This window comes from Musca autumnalis, unplaced genomic scaffold (assembly GCF_047663935.1).
Source record: "Musca autumnalis isolate F117 unplaced genomic scaffold, ASM4766393v1 scaffold_2, whole genome shotgun sequence".
NCBI lineage: Eukaryota > Metazoa > Arthropoda > Insecta > Diptera > Muscidae > Musca > Musca autumnalis.
Window position 1 is genome coordinate 174,625,384 of NW_027411755.1, and position 20,228 is coordinate 174,645,611.

At 38.8% G+C, this 20,228-nt stretch overlaps 1 protein-coding gene across 2 annotated transcripts in view; it reads left to right on the plus strand.

Annotated features, from left to right (window-relative positions):
- Atet (ABC transporter expressed in trachea) overlaps positions 1 to 20,228 on the plus strand; it is a 240,800-nt gene that overhangs the window by 18,844 nt on the left and 201,728 nt on the right. The window lies entirely within an intron of this gene.

Below are 20,228 nucleotides of genomic sequence, written 5' to 3' on the forward strand. Positions count from 1 at the left end.
TTCTTTAAAAAATCCACGACCATTGTCCTCTTTGGTTGCTCCTAAAATTCTTTAAAAACACACGCCCATTGTGCTCTTTGGTTGCTCCTAAAATTCTTTAAAAAATCCACGACCATTGTCCTCTTTGGTTGCTCCTAAAATTCTTTAAAAACACACGCCCATTGTGCTCTTTGGTTGCTCCTAAAATTCTTTAAAAAATCCACGCCCATTGTCCTCTTTGGTTGCTCCTAAAATTCTTTAAAAAATCCACGCCCATTGTCCTCTTTGGTTGCTCCTAAAATTCTTTAAAAAAATCCACGCCCATTGTCCTCTTTGGTTGCTCCTAAAATTCTTTAAAAAATCCACGCCCATTGTCCTCTCTGGTTGCTCCAAAAATTCTTTAAAAAATCCACGCCCATTGTCCTCTTTCGTTGCTCCAAAAATTCTTTAAAAAATCCACGCCCATTGTTTTCTTTAGTTGCTCCAAAATTCTTTAAAAAATCCACGCCCATTGTCCTCTCTGGTTGCTCCAAAAATTCTTTAAAAAATCCACGCCCATTGTCCTCTCTGGTTGCTCCAAAAATTCTTTAAAAAATCCACGCCCATTGTCCTCTTTCGTTGCTCCTAAAATTCTTTAAAAAATCCACGCCCATTGTCCTCTTTGGTTGCTCCTAAAATTCTTTAAAAAATCCACGCCCATTGTCCTCTTTGGTTGCTCCTAAAATTCTTTAAAAAAATCCACGCCCATTGTCCTCTTTGGTTGCTCCTAAAATTCTTTAAAAAATCCACGCCCATTGTCCTCTCTGGTTGCTCCAAAAATTCTTTAAAAAATCCACGCCCATTGTCCTCTTTGGTTGCTCCTAAAATTCTTTAAAAAAAATCCACGCCCTTTGTCCTCTTTGGTTGCTCCAAAAATTCTTTAAAAAATCCACGCCCATTGTTTTCTTTGGTTGCTCCAAAATTCTTTAAAAATCCCCGCCCATTGTCCTCTTTGGTTGCTCCAAAAATCTTTAAAAAATCCACGCCCATTGTCCTCTTTGGTTGCTCCTAAAATTCTTTAAAAATCCACGCCCATTGTCCTCTTTGGTTGCTCCTAAAATTCTTTAAAATTTTTAAATTCGTTAAAATATTATTCGAATATTCTTTGTATTTATTTGCTATTATTCTCCGCCATAAGAAGTATTTGTACCGAATTTTTCTTCAGTATTCATAATCATTCATCGTTATACATATTTAAACTGCATCAGATTTCATTTTGCCGAACAAAGCAAAATTAAATGAAGCGTAAAATTCAATTTCCTCTACCTACAGGAAATTTGTGAAAACTCACAGTTTCTTTCCAACAGTTTTTGTTATTTCAAATTGAAAGAGAAAGAGAGAGAAAAACCTGGTTGTGAAAGAGAAACAAGCGAGTCCTTATGGCAGAAGAGAATGTTCAAAAGAACATTACCGAATGAAAACAGAATAGAAGAATAAAAGCGTCCAGAAACACATGGTCGGGTCGCCACACAACATCAGCAACATCCTTACAAAAAAGGATTTAGGGTAGGACCAAAGAGAATTAAATATACATATGTATATTATTTGTATTTTAATGGTTGCTGTCAACAATTTTTCTCTCCGTTTTTTTTTTGCAAGACGGCGTGAAGTATAACGGATATTTTAGAGGTTGGACATAGCCTTTTTTAGAACAATTTAAGGACCATGTCCTGCTCAAAAAATTATTCTTTTGAATAATATGTTAAACAACATACCCGGCTTAAGTGAACTCGAACTTACTCATGGTGTCATATGGGACTCTTACGTCTAACACCCGTGAAAGTAATTTCCTCGTGCTCTTTGAACGAAGTATTTAAGAATATATCCCAGGGTATGCCCTGATTTCTAGGAATATTTAATAGGTTAGCTTCTAATAGCACAAAGGGAATTTTTTAAAGAAAGAATAATTTAAAAGTTAGTAGAATTTTTAAATATTTCAAAGACCATGTCCATACCCCTCAAAAATAAATTCATTTAACCTAAAGCGCTGTACAGGAAAAATTATCACAAATTTCATTTCATTAAAAACAATAATTTTAAAATCTTTTTTCCGGTTTGCAATATATATGCATAAAAAACAAAACAATGGAATTTGTTTATATTTTTATGAACAACAAACAGACAACAAAATATTTCCATTTGATTTGAATTTTTCACGTTTGACCTCCCCTGCTGTTTTTCGTTGTCTTCCTTTACTTTGTATGCTAATGAAATTAAAAAGAATTTCTCACTCAAGTGCTGCTGCTGTCATAAGCAGGCAGTACACCCCCCGTCCAGTGACTGTCTGTGCTACCGCAACCCAGTCTGTCATTGGAAAGCACTTGTATGTGTCACGTTTGCTTTGTTTTGTTTGTGTGTATGACCGTTTCGCAGACTTTGTGACGTCGCCTTTATTGTCTGGCCAGTTGTTGGTGTTGGCCCCTATCACCATAATTGAGTGAACGAGCGACCAACCGACTGAGTACATATCAACTTGCCGACAGATATTTTTTTGTTTATACTTATAACAAAAAATATATGATTTTTTTGTTTATTTATATTTATGATTAGATACTTGGTTACTACCTACAGTAGAGGAGAAAAGTTTGCACGTAAATGAGAAAATTGGAATACTTTTTTATGTTTTCAATTAAAAAAAGACAATAAATAACTTTTAAAGGATTCCTACAAAGTACACGTAAATGATCTGTTGACTAGTTTATAGGGCAGGACATAACCCAAATCACTTACTTATGGCTATATTACACCATATGTTTTTCACATACATATATGACATCAGCTGGTCTGTGCATTAGTATACCCAAAGTGACAACATACATGTAAAAAACATATGGTGTAATATGTATAGCCGAACAATAAAATGAACTAAGAGTAGATTTTCAAATCCTCCCTTACCTTCCATCTGTCTGTCTGCGTGGCGCCCAATAACTCTCGCACGGATAAATGGTTTTGTTCAAAACGTTGGATCTTTTATTGTTCAGACCAAACTTAGATAAAGTTCAAAGATGGGTCATATCGGTCCACTACTTTGGGTACCTCCCCCACAAAAGTTCACAAATGTTCGCTAAAATGCTGCACACTTGGTCCAAACTTAGCGCATCGTAATATCGTAGATCAGGTTTGCACGCAGAAGGTCGGTGGTTCGATTCCCCGGCCAGGCAACATCAAACATTTTTCAACGGTCGCAAAATACCCCTCAGTAATGTTGGAGATATTTCCTGAGTATTTCAGCCTTGAAAAACTTCTCCACAAGTGGTGTCTTAAGACACGCCGTTCGGACTCGGCGATAAACAGTAGGTCCCATATCATTGAGCTAAATATGAATCGGGGTGCACGCATTGATATGAGAGAAGCCTCCCTTGTCCCGTGTGGGATGTTGCTGAACAAGTTTCTTTTATACCCTCAGCATTTATGCTAACGAGGGTATATATATACACTTTCATACGGGCAAAATGTGCCTCATCGAAATAATGGTTTTAGACCCCAAGTATGTTTGGACGAAATATGTTTTAGACAATTTGGAGTCGATTGAGCAATGTCCGTCCGTCTGTCTATCTGTCTGGCTGGCTGGAGCGCACGATAACTATCGAACGGATGAACCGATTCGGTTGAAATTTTGGCTTTCGTAATATTTTGCCCAAACTTATTTTAATTTCGAAGATGGGCTATATCGGTCCACTCCTTCCGGTACCTCCCCCACAAAAGTTTGAAAATTTTAGGAAAATTTGTGTGCACGATAACTCTTGAAGGGAGTAACCGATTTGGTCCATACTTTGCCCATCGTAAAATGTGTACCAAACTTAGATAATGTTTCAATATAGACTTAATCGGCCCACTCTTTCGGGTACCTCCCACACAATATTTCGGAAAAGTTCAGTTTAGAGCCATCTCTCAAATCGCTTTGATTTTTGTTTTAGAAACTTGTATTCACTGCCCTCCATACGACGGTACAAGTTTCATCAGGGGCAAGTCCATACTTCCTGAGAAAATAGCCTGAAAGTTGCAAAAAAAACCCTATGACACCGTGTGAGGTGGTTGGAGCGCAAGATAACTCTCGAACGGATCTGCCGATTCTGTCCGAAATTTGGCCTTAATAATATTTTGTCGAAACATAGTTTAAGTCTGAAGATGAGCCATAGCGGTTCACTCCTTCAGGTACCTCCCCCACATAAGTTCAAAAATGTTCGGAAAAATTGTGCGCACGATAACTCTGGATGGGAGTGGCCGAATTGGTCTAATCTTTACACATCCTAATATATCTACCAGATATAGACCAGGTTCAAATATGGACTATATTTGTCCACTCCATCCGGTACCTCCCACACAAAATTTCGGATAAGTTCACTTTAAGACATGCTCTTGAATCTCTTCAATTTTTGTTGAAGCAACTTGCATTCGCTGCATCAATTACGATGGTAAAAGTTTTTTAGGGGCAAGTCCATACTTCTTGAGCAAACAGCCCGAAGAGTGTAAAAACCCCCTATGGCACAATATGTTGTGGCTGGAGATCCACTTCCATAACGGTGAATGACGATCCATTCCTTTTAGTATCTCCTCCGCAAAACTGTTGATCTTTAATCCGAATCAACAGTTTTGTCGGTTCAAACGCCCAAAATTGTTTAAAACCCCCTAAATACATACGTATTTTGGGAAAAAATTGTTTTAATATACACAGGCTGAGGGTATATCTCTGTCGGCAAAGCCGACTGATACTTTTTTACTTGTTTTATATTCATATCAGTTAGTCTTCGCAACACATACAACTGGTACAACTTTTTTGGTGCAAGTCCAGACCTGAGATAATGTCACAAAAGCTCCAAAATACCCTACCGACGGCGTCAGGTCCTATCATCGATGACATATGTTATAGTTTAAATGCCTACATAGCTGTCCTGGTGCATTTCTTCCATCTGAGGGATATGAAAATATCCGCCACTAAATCCACTGCCACACTGTTCACCACTTGGACGGCAGAACATAGTGGTCGATGGTGTACTGATTCCGACTTCCCCAAAATGTTTGGTGTAACGTTCGAAAGCATGTTTAAGTCGTTCGCTCAAACCAGAGCTATTTGGCGCCAGTGTGGTATGCAAATGTTAGCGCTACGCAGTGGAAGAATATTCAAATCTGCCAGAATGCTGCCCTGAGGACTGCAACAGGATGTATCCTCTTGACACCAGTGGACATCTTCATCAGGAGACGAAGGTTTTACCGGTGCATCAACATAAAAGGATGTTGTTGATTCGGTACCTGCTTTGGTGTTATCACAGAGAACATCCCTGTCTCGTCTTAATGGAAATGCTTCTGTCACTCAGACACGTCAGGGGAGATCTTCACGATCTTGAGAGAGATAGGTACAAATATATAAACGAGGACCTCTAGACCAACGAGTCTATCAGCCCGGTTTGGATAGCATTCACATTGATACAGTCGCGCAGGCAGAACAGATATACAGTGTGAGTGCTGTATTTGGAACCATCTCCCATCCATCGCAGCAGAAGAACGCAAGCTGCCAAGGCAAACACGAGTAGTTTTAGCCCAGTTAAGATCCGGACGATGCAGCCACATCAATTCATATCGGGCCCGAAGTGATGCCACAATACTCAACATATGCCAGGCATGTGGATTGGGACCACACGACATACTGCATTTGTTTAGCTGCCCAGCTAACCCCACTCACCTGACTCTTGATTCTTTATGGACGGAAGCAGTCTAAGTTGCATAATTTTTGAGTTTGGATACAGAGGAACCAGAACCTGATAACTAAAATAGTACACGATCGAACATGTTTGCGTTGCTACAACAACAACTGATGAGGATAATTTACGATTTTGCAGAAACTTTGCAAATGGTAAAATTTCTTCCAAACCTTCAGTACCCGAAGAGGTAGGTACCCATCCTCACAAAAGTTACAAATTTTCGTTTACCACCATGTCAGAAACAATGACTCTCCGAAGAAGGGTTTCGATAAGCAACCAGTGACTTTTGTCGATTCTCCCTTCGGGATCAGCTCGGTAGTAGATTGCCACTCGGAAGTACACAGCGGGCATCATAGAGGCCGGTCTGCCGTATGGCATATTGCTCCCTTATCCGTGTGCCTTAAAGTTCGAGAAGAGGTAATTGCATTCTCGGTATTGGACTTATTCTTCGACTTATTCTTATTCTCCTTGGCCTTTTCTGGGCAATAGCAGCTGCGTAGGGGGTCGATGGGTTAACCACCTGAGAAGTCATCGTCTTCTTAGGCGAGTGCTGGGAGGCCTTGAGAAGGTCGAACCCGTTTCCCAGTTTAATACGGTGAAACTTTGTTCGTCTTCTCAGAAGATGGTGGTTGGTCCTTGTCTTCCTTGCAGACTATGGAGTTCCTTGGACTCGATTCTTCCTCCGCTCTACCCTTGCCTGCTGGGTTTGAGTCTGACTTAGAGGCAAATCCCTAAGCCAAATGTTCTCCTTTACGAAAGTTATTTGGTTTAGGAGTAGACTCTTTAGCCTTCGTCATTTAATTCTAGGTTGAGCACGGCTTCGGAGTAGAGATCGACTGCAACTTTTTGCTTTGTGCAGTAGGTTATTGGACCCGTTTTTCCTCTAGGTTTGAGTCAGGCTTAGAAGCAAATGTTCACTTTTATGGAAGTCACTTACTTTAGGAGTTGTTTTTGTAGCAGAAACCTACGTAGGGTTTGTGGTTTAAGAGTAGTCTCTATAGCCTTCTTCATTCACTTCTGGGTTGAACTCGGCTTCGGAGTAGAGATCGACTCCACAATTTTGCTTTGGACAGTAGGTTTCGTCACATCTTTTGCTTTTTGCCTTCAAACGTAGCCTCTTTAGTCGTTTTGGTTGGGGCAACTACGCGGGCTGGAAGGAATTCGCGCCGGGGTATATTAGGGTAGCTTCTCTAAAACTTACTGATTTACTTAAACTTGGCTCTGACGAAGAAGACCTCCATCTCAGTATGAAAATTCGGATCTCGTCCCTCTAATTTGCGTAAATACGTCACAGCCCGTTTATAGATCTTAGTATAATTAACTCTTCTATCAGCTCTGTCATTAGGGTCATTGACGGTTGTTGGATTCTCCTTGGATTAAACACAGTAAATGATCTTGTTGTATCCTGCATTTGATATAGGACCAGCTGGAACTTGGCTTGCTGCCACCTGAGCATCACACTCCATACTCCCTTCCTCCATTTTACTCTCGTCTTCCCCAGTAAATTTGGCCGGGAGCACCATAGTGTCCAGCTCGTCGTCAGTTGGACTCATGTTGAGTAAAATGTACTTCGGCAGTATGACCAAAGAACCGATCCTCGCCTTGTCTGTAAAAATCGCCGGTTCGTCAACTTTCCTATCGTTAGAAATTTGTGCACTTGTAGCAAGTACAAGTACAACAGTAAGTGCCAAGACATCCACACCTAAAACAGCCAGATCACCATTACTTGATCTCGATGACACATGACTTGTGGTCTCACCAACGCTTCTCGTACTGGGTTATTTATGCCCTACACCGTTCCGTTTTTACAGTTTCATTTATTTTATCTGCCCATCGTAGATGTTTATTTTAGGGTAACTAGAGAGATCTGCATAGTGTAGAGGAGCAGACATATATTAGAGGTTACTCCATGTTAGATGGCATTTCTCTAACCACAGCAAACTGGGATCCTCAGTTGAAGAGTCGTATTGAATAAGGTCTGTTGGAGGTTACCCTCACACAGTTCTAATTTAATATATCTCAACAACCCCCCTTCACAAGAGTTCCCACGTAGATTACAGATCTTTGCGATCTGCTTAAAGGTTACAAAAGGGATCTCACTATTCTCAGTAAAGCGGCGGAAGGGAATCTTTATGTCTCATCTGCAGCCGACATTATTAAATCCTGCACAGAGAAGTTCTCGATGTTTGGTGATTTAGTCGTCCCACGGAGCTCATCATCCATGACAACGGGGAAAACGCTATCTCGCACATAATGCTGAGCTTGAGTGTGGGGTGACCTTTCTCTTCGAACATTTGCTGCAATCGAACTACAACGCCTGTCGTTTTATCGGTATCCATGCTTGTTGTATAGACACCAATCATCGCAAATTATCCTCTCAGGTTGAACACATCTAATACACTCTGTAGTCTTTTTGTGATTGTTTAAGCTTTCCCATCTTTCAATTTGAACGCAGCCAACATAATTTCTATAGAATCATTATTGAGGACCACGGTCTGATATTTAATGCTTTCAAGGTGTTTGTAGTCAAAGTGCATGGTCCATTTCTCTAGAAAATGTACTCATTCACCCTTGTGGATTCCGATCTGACATGGGCATTGGATTTCAATGCCCTCAACGGACGACAGCTTTGAGCTTATACCAAAGCGTCTTCATATGTCACCTGGGTTATGCTTCCTTTTGCTCATTGATGTTGCATAGTCATCCTCCCAAAGAAAATGTGTACCGCTGTCGGATGATTCCGTGGTACTTGCGGAACAATCAGATGTCGTTGATCTGGTACACGTGGACACAGTCGATTCCATTGTCTATTTACCATGATAAAGTCAATTCAAACACTTTATTAGTATTCAACCCCCTTTACATCATTTACATATGTACATATATGACATGTACATATGTACGTACACATGTAAATTAAGTTCTGGTAAAAATACATTTTGCTGATGTTGCAACTCTTTCGTTTACCCTTTCAAATGCACATCTAATTGTATTAAAAATATATTATATTTTTTATTATTTATATCAAACAATTAAGTTTTTCCTTTGATTTGTTTTCATAGTTTTACTTGCAAACAGTTGTCATTTTATTTATTTTAAAAATTGTCACATACACAGACATTGGCGTAGATGGGGGATTTTATTTTATTGAAGACGAAATGTTTCAAATAGGTTTTGTACAGATGTTCTCTTTCGCACTTTGACCCGGCCACCCAAGTCACGCCACTGTACACACCCATGTCTTTCTATCGATCTACTATCTCTTTACGAGTACTCATGACAAAAATAAAGAATTTGAAAGTGTTTTTTTTTTTTGTTCTGTTTTTGATTGTTTGTTTTATTTGGTCGTTTCTTAATTGCTCTGGGACATAGTGTGCAACAAGAAGTGACATTATTTGGGCGAATGTATGTTTGACAGTGGCAATATTTGTAGTGTTTTGTAAACTGAAACAAAATTGACGCCATATATTATAGATCATATACGAGTGGTCTTATAGAAGTTAAAGAAAAATTAATTGGAGATAACCTTTTCCATAGAAATGAAATGAAATGACTTTTTCTATAGGAAAGTTCATCGGAGATGACTTTTCCTATAGGTAATTTCATCGGAGATGACTTTTCCTATAGGAAAGTTCATCGGATATGACTTTTCCTATAGAAAAGTTCATCGGAGATGACTTTTCCTATAGAAAAGTTCATCGGAGATGACTTTTCCTATAGAAAAGTTCATCGGAGATGACTTTTCCTATAGAAAAGTTCATCGGAGATGACTTTTCCTATAGATAAGTTCAACGTAGATGACTTTTCCTATTGAAAACTTCATCGGAGTTGACTTTTCCTATAGAATAGTTCATCGGAGATGACTTTTCCTATAGAAAAGTTCATCGGAGATGACTTTTCCTATAGAAAAGTTCATCGGAGATGACTTTTCCTATAGAAAAGTTCATCGGAGATGACTTTTCCTATAGAAAAGTTCATCGGAGATGACTGTTCCTATAAAGAAGTTCATCGGAGACGACTTTTCCTATAGAAAAGTTCATCGGAGATGACTTTTCCTATAGAAAAGTTCATCGGAGATGACTTTTCCTATAGAAAAGTTCATCGGAGATGACTTTTCCTATGGAAAAGTTCATCGGAGATGACTTTTCCTATGGAAAAGTTCATCGGAGATGACTTTTCCTATAGAAAAGTTCATCGGAGATGACTTTTCCTATAGAAAAGTTCATCGGAGATGACTTTTCCTATAGAAAAGTTCATAAGTTTTCCTATAGAAAAGTTCATCGGAGATGACTTTTTTTATAGAAAAGTTCATCGGAGATGACTTTTTTTATAGAAACTTAAACGGAGGTTACTTTTCCTATAGACAAGTTCATCGTAGACGACTTTTCCTATAAATAGGTTCATCGTAGACGACTTTTCCTGTGCAAAATTTAATCGTTGATGACTTTTTCTATAAAAAAGTTAATCGTAGAAAAGTTAATCGGAGATGACTTTTCCTATAGAAAAGTTCATCGGAGATGACTTTTCCTATAGAAAAGTTCATCGGAGATGACTTTTCCTATAGAAAAGTTCATCGGAGATGACTTTTCCTATAGAAAAGTTGATCGAAGATGACCTTTCCTATAGAAAAGTTCATCGGAGATGAGTTTTTCTATAGAAAACTTAAACGGAGATGACTTTTCCTATAGAAAAGTTCATCGGAGATGACTTTTCCTATAGAAAAAATCATCGGAGAGGACTTTTCCTATAGAAAAAATTCATCGGAGATGACTTTTCCTATAGAAAAGTTCATCGGATATGACTTTTCCTATAGAAAAGTTCATCGGAGATGACTTTTCCTATAGAAAAGTTGATCGAAGATGACCTTTTCTATGGAAAAGTTCATCGGAGATGACTTTTTCTATAGAAACATTAATCGTAGATGAGTTTTTCTATAGAAAACTTAAACGGAGATGACTTTTCCTATAGAAAAAATCATCGGAGAGGACTTTTCCAATAGAAATAATTCATCTTAGATGACTTTTCCTATAGAAAAGTTCATCGGATATGACTTTTCCTATAGAAACGTTCATCGGAGATGATATTTCCTATAGAAAAGTTCATCGTAGATGACTTTTCCTATAGAAAAGTTCATCGTTGATGACTTTTCATATAGAAAAGTTTATCGTTGATGACTTTTCCTATAGAAAAGTTCATCGGGGATGACATTTCCTATAGACAAGTTCATCGTAGATGACTTTTCCTATAAATAGGTTCATCGTAGACGACTTTTCCTGTGGAAAAGTTAATCGTTGATGACTTTTTCTATAAAAAAGTTAATCGTAGACGAGTTTTTCTATAGAAAAGTTAATCGGAGATGACTTTTCTTATAGAAAAGTTCATCGGAGATGACTTTTCTTATAGAAAAGTTCATCGGAGATGACTTTTCCTATAGAAAAGTTCATCGGAGATAACTTTTCCTATAGAAAAAATCATCGGAGAGGACTTTTCCTATAGAAAAACTCATCGGAGAGGACTTTTCCTATAGAAAAAATTCATCGGATATGACTTTTCCTATAGAAATGTTCATCGGAGATGATATTTCCTATAGAAAAGTTCATCATAGATGACTTTTCCTATAGAAAAGTTCATCGTTGATGACTTTTCATATAGAAAAGTTCATCGTTGATGACTTTTCATATAGAAAAGTTCACCGTTGATGACTTTTCCTATAGAAAATTTCATCGGGGATGACTTTTCCTATAGAAAATTTCATCGGGGATGACTTTTCCTAGAGACAAGTTCATCGTAGATGACTTTTCTTATAGAAAAGATCATCGTAGATGGCTTTTCCTATAGAAAAGTTCGTCGTAGATGATTTTTCCTATAGAAAAGTTCATCGTATATGATTTATCCTGTAGAAAAGTTCATCGTAGATGACTTTTCCTATAAAAAGGTTCATCGTAGACGACTTTTCCTATGGAAAAGTTAATCGTTGATGACTTTTTCTATGGAAAAGTTAATCGTAGATGACTTTTCTTACAGAATTTTTTCACATTTGCTGTAGAAAAGTTCAACGGGGAAGATTACTGCTGGGGAAAATTCATCAGTTTCTGGGAGAAGAGTTCATGAGTGATGATTTTTACGATAAATAATTCATCTTTTCTGCTGGTAAGTAATCGTCTAATAAACCACCCTCCTATATCACGAAATGTGAAGAGGTCACGAATCTCTCTAGCTACCGTGTAGATTTGGATGTTTGTATGGTCTCCATCAAGATATACATACACCTATGAATACCTAAAAAGAAATGTTGCTGCATTAGACGAAGACTTAATAGCAGACTGAATGAGCGACATCAGCGTGAACTGAATTTGCCACGAGCATTTTATAAAAATTTATTTGTTGTTGGTGTTTTTTGTTTGCCAACTTTACTTGGTTCTATTTTGTTGCAGTATTGCAGAAAATATAATATTCAGACCATGAAACAACAGCTGGGACTTTTGTCATTATGACTGGTGGTGGTGCAATGGGCACAAGAAACCCATGCAAATGCAAAGCCAATGTCCAATATTTTTAGGTGCAGTTGCACTCGCTATGTTTTACCTTTCAATATTACTCTTGCCACTGAGCAATGAGGTACCTCATGTGCTGTCTTTAAAGAATCATAAGCACGTTGTGTTGCCAACAAACAAATGGCGGCATTTACCTTTATTTCTGGTAAAGGAGACATTCACGAGCTGGTATGTGGCCAGTGTTTTTTGAGGTCATGGTGTACTTAAAGACGTTGCACTTATATGTGATCGGTAATGCGTCCTATTAGAAAATAATTACCTTTAAGCTTAGCATGCGTGGTCTTTTTTAATATTGTGGAACATAAACATTTATAATTTAATTATAAATTAACAATGGAAAACATGTTTTTAAAGTATTCGATGAGTTCTTCTATGGAAAATGGCCAACCGTACTTACCTTCTCCATAGTGAAACCAAATCCGATGTATCTTTTTAGGAAAGTTATCTCCGAAGAACGAAAAAGTCATCTTCGATGAACTTTTCTATACGAAAAGTCATCTTCGATGAACTTTTCTATACGAAAAGTCATCTTCGATGAACTTTTCTATACGAAAAGTCACCTTCGATGAACTTCTCTATACGTAAAGTCATCTCCGATGAACTTTTCTATACGAAAAGTCATCTCCGATGAACTTTTCTATACGAAAAGTCATCTCCGATGAACTTTTCTATACGAAAAGTCATCTCCGATGAACTTTTCTATACGAAAAGTCATCTCCGATGAACTTTTCTATACGAAAAGTCATCTCCGATGAACTTTTTTATACGAAAAGTCATCTTCGATGAACTTCTCTATACGTAAAGTCATCTCCGATGAACTTTTCTATACGAAAAGTCATATTTGATGAACTTTTCTATACGAAAAGTCATCTCCGATGAACTTTTCTATACGAAAAGTCATATCCGATGAACTTTTGATATAGAAAAGTCATTTTCGATGAACTTTTCTATACGAAAAGTCATCTCCGATGAACTTTTCGATACGAAAAGTCATCTCCGATGAACTTTTCTATACGAAAAGTCATCTCCGATGAACTTTTCTATACGAAAAGTCATCTCCGATGAACTTTTCTATACGTAAAGTCATCTTCGATGAACTTTTCTATACGAAAAGTCATCTCCGATGAACTTTTCTATAGGAAAAGTCATCTTCGATGAATTTTTCTATAAGAAAAGTCATCTTCGATGAACTTTTGATATAGAAAAGTCATTTTCGATGAACTTTTCTATACGAAAAGTCATCTCCGATGAACTTTTCGATACGAAAAGTCATCTCCGATGAACTTTTCTATACGAAAAGTCATCTCCGATGAACTTTTCTATACGAAAAGTCATCTCCGATGAACTTTTCTATACGTAAAGTCATCTTCGATGAACTTTTCTATACGAAAAGTCATCTCCGATGAACTTTTCTATAGGAAAAGTCATCTTCGATGAATTTTTCTATAAGAAAAGTCATCTTCGATGAACTTTTGATATAGAAAAGTCATTTTCGATGAACTTTTCTATACGAAAAGTCATCTTCGCTGAACTTTTCTATACGAAAAGTCATCTTCGACGATCTTTTCTATACGAAAAGTCATCTTCGATGAACTTTTCTATAGGAAAAGTAATCTCCGATGATTTGTTCTAAAGGAAAGTTATCATCTCATTTGAACTTTTCTATAATCTTCGATTAACTTTTCTATAGGAAAAGGCAATAGGCCTTTCCGATAAAATGTTCCATTTTCTAGTACGGGAACTAAAAGCAGGTTGATTGAAAACACTTTATTTCAATGCCGCACTTGGTATACAATTTGTAAATCGCCTAAAAATTAATATTTTATTACATACATGTGTATGTTAAAATAAATTCCTTTGGCAATGGTCGGTGATATGTCATGTCCTTGTTTTCTCATGATAACACCACGACGTTATGCTAAAAATTCCAGACAGATAATTCATCAACAACATCCTGCTTAACAATATGCATATCATATTCTTTCACTAGATTATAAAACACGATTATATAATGTAACACACATGCACAACACACAATTAAAAGTAATTATTTATTAATTTAAAATATTTAATTGTTATTAAAAGGAATATTTAATAAATCCTGTTGCAACACATTGTTTGCATAACAACAAAATTAATGTGGATTTTAATTCGTAATGAGTTTTATATGGAAATTAATCCGTATATATTGAATTTGTAGGGTTTATTAAAGGTGTAATCAAGACAAATACAATATTGTATACAACAATGAAAATGTGGTAAAGTTCATCAGAAAAACAAGTACTTGTTTAAGAGTCTGATGACCCTATGGGCCATCTACTCTACAGTAGACGACCCTATGGGCCATCTACTCTATAGTAGACGACCCTATGGGCCATCTACTCTACAGTAGACGACCCTATGGGCCATCTACCCTATAGTAGACGACCCTATGGGCCATCTACCCTATAGTAGACGACCCTATGGGCCATCTACCCTATAGTAGACGACCCTATGGGACATCTACTACAGTAGACGACCCTATGGGCCATCTACTCTACAGTAGACGACCCTATGGACCATCTACTCTACAGTAGACGACCCTATGGGCCATCTACTCTACAGTAGACGACCCTATGGTCCATCTACTCTACAGTAGACGATCCTATGGGCCATCTACTCTACAGTAGACGACCCTATGGGTCATCTACTCTACAGTAGACGACCCTATGGACCATCTAGTCTACAGTAGACGACCCTATGGGCCATCTACTCTACAGTAGATGACCCTATGGGCCATCTACTCTACAGTAGACGACCCTATGGGCCATCTACTCTACAGTAGACGACCCTATGGGACATCTACTCTACAGTAGACGACCCTATGGGCCATCTACTCTACAGTAGACGACCCTATGGGCCACCTACTCTACAGTAGACGACCCTATGGGCCACCTACTCTACAGTAGACGACCCTATGGGCCACCTACTCTACAGTAGACGACCTATGGGCCATCTACTCTATGGTAGACGACCCAAAGGGCCATCTACTCTACGGTAGACGACCCAAAGGGCCATCTAATCTACTGTAGATGACCCTACGGGCCATATACTCTACAGTAGACGACCCTATGGACCATCTAGTCTACAGTAGACGACCCTATGGGCCATCTACTCTACAGTAGACGACCCTATGGGCCATCTACTCTATAGTAGACGACCCAATGGGCCATCTACTCTACGGTAGACGACCCAAAGGTCCATCTACTCTACGGTAGACGACCCAAAGGGCCATCAACTCTACGGTAGACGACCCAAAGGGCCATCAACTCTACAGTAGCCATATCTTACTTTCTTATGCTGACGATATTGAAACAGATCGAAACAGAATCTGCTAAAGTGGATCTGGCACTAAAGTTGATGGTATCGACGACAATGCGTCCATAGATTCCGACCAACTGTGGATGTTGTCATCTATAATGCTGAGGTAGTTAAAGACTTCGTCAGTTGTGAGATAAAAATAAGTATAGTGTTAGGTTATGTAAGCAGTTTAAAAACAAAGCACTATTCATCAAATAAAAAAATCACTCCACAGCATACCGATATTATCCATGCTAATGTATGGTTCCGAAGTCTGGGAACTAGCGCAAGCAAATAAAGCAGTGCTTGGTCTGTTTGAGAGAACAATTATTCGAATGTCTACAGGCCAATATTCGTTAACTGCGAATATCTTCTATACAACGACATCATTATAGTTAAACGTATGGAAATACAACAATTACGTTGGCTAGCCAATCCCATAAAAATAAATACGGGCCCCAAGGCGCTACACTTAGAACTGGAAGACCAAGGCTTTGATCGACTATGAAAAAATTAGCAAAACGTGCCTCATCGAAAAAATGGTTATAGATCCCAAGTATGTTTGGACGAACTCCGTTTCAGACAATTTGGAGTTTATTTAGCCATGTCCGCCCGTCTGTCTGTCTGGCCGGAGCACATGATAAATCTCGAACAGTTTAAACGATTGGGTCCAAAATTTGTCCTTCTCAATATTAAGTCCAAACTTAGTTGAAGTCCGAAGATTGGTCATACCGGTCCACCCCTTTGGGTACCTGCCCCACAAAAATTCAAAAATGTTCGGAAAAATTGTGGGCACGATAACTCGTGAAGGGAGTAACCGATTTGGTCCATACTTTGAATATCGTGAAATTTCTACCAGACATAGATGAGGTTTTAATATGAACTCTATCGGTCTACTCCTTCGGGTACGTCACACACAAAATTTCGGATATGTTTTGTTTAACAACTCCTCTTGAATCGCTTTGATTTTTGTTGTAGAAACTTGTATTCAGTGCCCCTTACGATGGTACACGTTTTTTCAAAGGCAAGTCCATACTTCCTGAGAAAATAGCACGAAATATGTAAAAATCCCTATGGCGTCATGTGTAGTGTCTGGAGCGCACTATATCACTAGAACTGATCAACCGATTTGGTCTAAAATTTGTCGTACGTTATATTTTGTACAAACTTTGTATAAGTTTGCAGGTGGGCCATATCCGCCCACTCCTTCGGGTACCTGCCCCACAATAGTTAAAACATTTCCGGAAAAATTGTGCGCACGATAACTCGTGAATGGAGTAACCGATTTGGTCCATACTTTGAATATCGTGAAATTTCTACCAGACATAGATGAGGTTTTAATATGGACTCTATCGGTCCACTCCTTCGGGTACGTCACACACAAAATTTCGAATAAGTTCAGTTTAAGACCTCCTCTCGAATCGCTTTGATTTTTATTGTAATAACTTGTATTCACTGAGCGCTAACGATGGTTTATATTTTTTTTTTTTAGGGGCAAGTCTACACTTCCTGAGAAAGTAGCCCGAAAGGTGGAAAACCAAGATTAGGTCTAAAATTTAGCGTTAGTAATATTTTATCCAAACTTAATTTAAATTAGAATATGGGCAATATCTGTCCACAACCTTCGGTACATCCCCCACGCTATATATGTTGAACGGTACACGCTATATCTGTTGTACGGATGAACCAATTTGGTACAATTTTGGATCTCCTATTTTTGGCGAATGTAGTTTAACTTCGAAAATGGTTCATATCGGTCTTCTTCTTATGATACATATCCCACATAAGTTCAACACTTTCGTTTAAGTGCACATTCAAAGGATCTGCTTCTCCTCATAGTCCTGTTAACAGCGATATTATGTTTTTCGTGGGCAAGTCCGTGCTTCCTCACATAGTGGTCCAAAAGATCACAAGTTCAAATGTCCCATAATTTTTGGGATATAGGATTTTGGTGGTTTTGTAACCAGTATTCGTATATGAATGTTTCAATTCACATATGCTGAGGGTATATCTCTGTCGGCAAAGCCGACTGATACTTTCTTACTTGTTCAGTTAGTATATTCCATTTCTCCTAGAAATAAACCCTGACGTAACTTCCCTTTGTACTTCAATACAACTCTTGGTGGAAGGTATATAAAGAACTTAATGCCGTTCTTACTTACTTACTTAGCTGGCCCATTACAGAACATTTGTTCTATAGGAACTAAGAAAATATCTCTATTTCTCTCTGTCTATAGCTGCTCTTTCTGGAATACCGCGCCTTGTCATCTCTTCATCCAATTGTTTGCGCCATCTATTCTTTGGCCTGCCAATTCTGCATGCACCGCCAAGCGGCTCATATATATACGCCTTTTTAGCGGGTTCATCATCGCTCATTCTTATGATATGGCCTAGCCAACGCAATCGTTGCATCTCAATACGTTTAACTATATTGATGTCGTTGTATAGCAGATACAGCTCGTGGTTCATGCGGCGTCGATATTCACCGTCAACGCAGATTGGTCCGTAGATCTTTCGAAGAATTTTTCTCTCAACAAGTACCAAGTACCAGGCTTCGGAACCATACATCAGCACGGTTGGTATCAGTGTTTTGTATAGCGTTATTTTTGTTTCACGAGATGTGGCTTTGTTTTTAAACTGCTTACTTAAGCCAAAGTAGCATCTGTTAGCCAATACAATTCTTCTTTTTATTTCACAACTGATGTCATTAGTTGTGTTTACGGCGGTATCGAGGTAGACGAAATCTATTACTACCTCAAAATTATAGGAACCAACTTCAACAGTTGGCCCGATCTCTATGGACGCATTGCGCGTCGACACCATCAACTTAGTCTTCCCGCCGTTTACCGCCAGACCCATTTTAGCAGATTCTCCTTCGACATTCTTAAAGGTATCAGTTACTGCTTTTACTGATCGCCCCTTAATGTATATATCATCAGCATAAGCAAGTAACATGTGGCTATTGGTGTAGATTGTGCCATTTCTTTTGACGTTTGCCTCTCGAATAACCTTTTCCTGCAGGATGTTGAAGAGATCACACGAGAGGCTGTCTCCATGCCGGAAACCTCTTTTAGTACAAAATTCTTCGGAAAGGTTCTTTCCTACTTTAACTGAGGATCTCGTGCCAGTCAAAATCATTTTACGAAGCCGAATGAGCTTTGCGGAGATACCAAATTCAGACATGGCCTGGAATACCTTTGAACGTAGTCGGCTGTCGAAGGCTGCTTTATAATCGACAAAAAGGTGGTAGGTGTCGATCTGCATCTCTTGGGTCTTCTCCAGGATTTGCCGCAGGGTAAATATCTGATCAATGGTGGACTTGCCAGGTCTAAAGCCGCATTGGTATGGTCCAATAATCTCGTTGACCATAGGCTTTAGTCGTTCGCATAATATCCCTGACACGATCTTGTAGGCAATCGGGAGTAGACTTATGACCCTATAGTTAGAGCATTCAGTCTTATCTCCTTTCTTATGGACGGGAAACAGGATACTCAGGTTCCAATCGTCGGGTACTCGTTCTTCCTGCCAGATGGTGCTAACTAGCTGATGAATACACCTTATCTGCGTGTCGCCTCCGGTTTTGAACAGCTCGGCTGGTAGGCCATCGGCTCCTGCTGCCTTATTATTCTTCAGCCGGTTTATTGCTGTCTTTACCTCATCTTGGCTTTTCCATCTCTCTTTTTTCTGCGGAAAAATACGTTTCTCCTCTCTCCTTTTCTCCCGATACCTTTCCCGTGCGCTACGCGTTGCTACGGATTGTAAAGTAGCCCAATATGCCGCATTTTTCTCTTCGGTAGCAGCACGACACTCCTGATCATACCATGGATTCCTTGGTTGAGGTCTTTGGTATCCATGTATGGATTTTGCGGCTGTTTGCATGGAATGGGCAATGCTTTGCCACTGCGCTGATATGTTATCGGGATGAGGAGTGCTTTGATTAAGCAATTGGGCTAGTTGAGTGGAATACGCTGTGGCTGTCTGTTGTGATTGCAGCTTACCGATTTCTAACTTTCGCGTTGTGTCTGTTCGTACTTTGTTTGTTACGTTTAACCGGGTGCGTACCTTTGCTGCAACTAGGTAGTGGTCCGAGTCTATGTTTGCTCCTCGGAACGAGCGCACATTCAACACGCTCGATGAGTGTCTTCCATCTATCACAACGTGATCAATTTGATTTCTTGTTTTCTGATCTGGATGTCGAGATGTTTAAATCTGGTGCTGCTAACTACCATGTTTTTGCCCTGCGAAGTGTATCAGCATCATGCCATTGTCAGATGTTTCATTCTGGACACTGAATTTTCCGATTTTCCAATTTTGGCATTAAAATCGCCTAGAATAATTTTAATGTAATGGGCAGGACAACGGTCATATGTTTCTTCTAAGCGCTCATAAAATATATCTTTGGTCAGTGGGAGCATGGGCGCAAATAAAGCTGATGTTGAAGAAAATTTGCTTTTATTCAAATTGTAGCAAGTCTTTCATTCACGAGTGTGAAGCTGGAGACCAGGTGTTTTAACCTTCGACAACCAAACTCATGCTTTATGTCATGGCAGCTATAATACAATGCGTCACCTTTAGGTGTTGTTGTGACGCCTTTTCCATTCCATCGTATTTCCTGTAT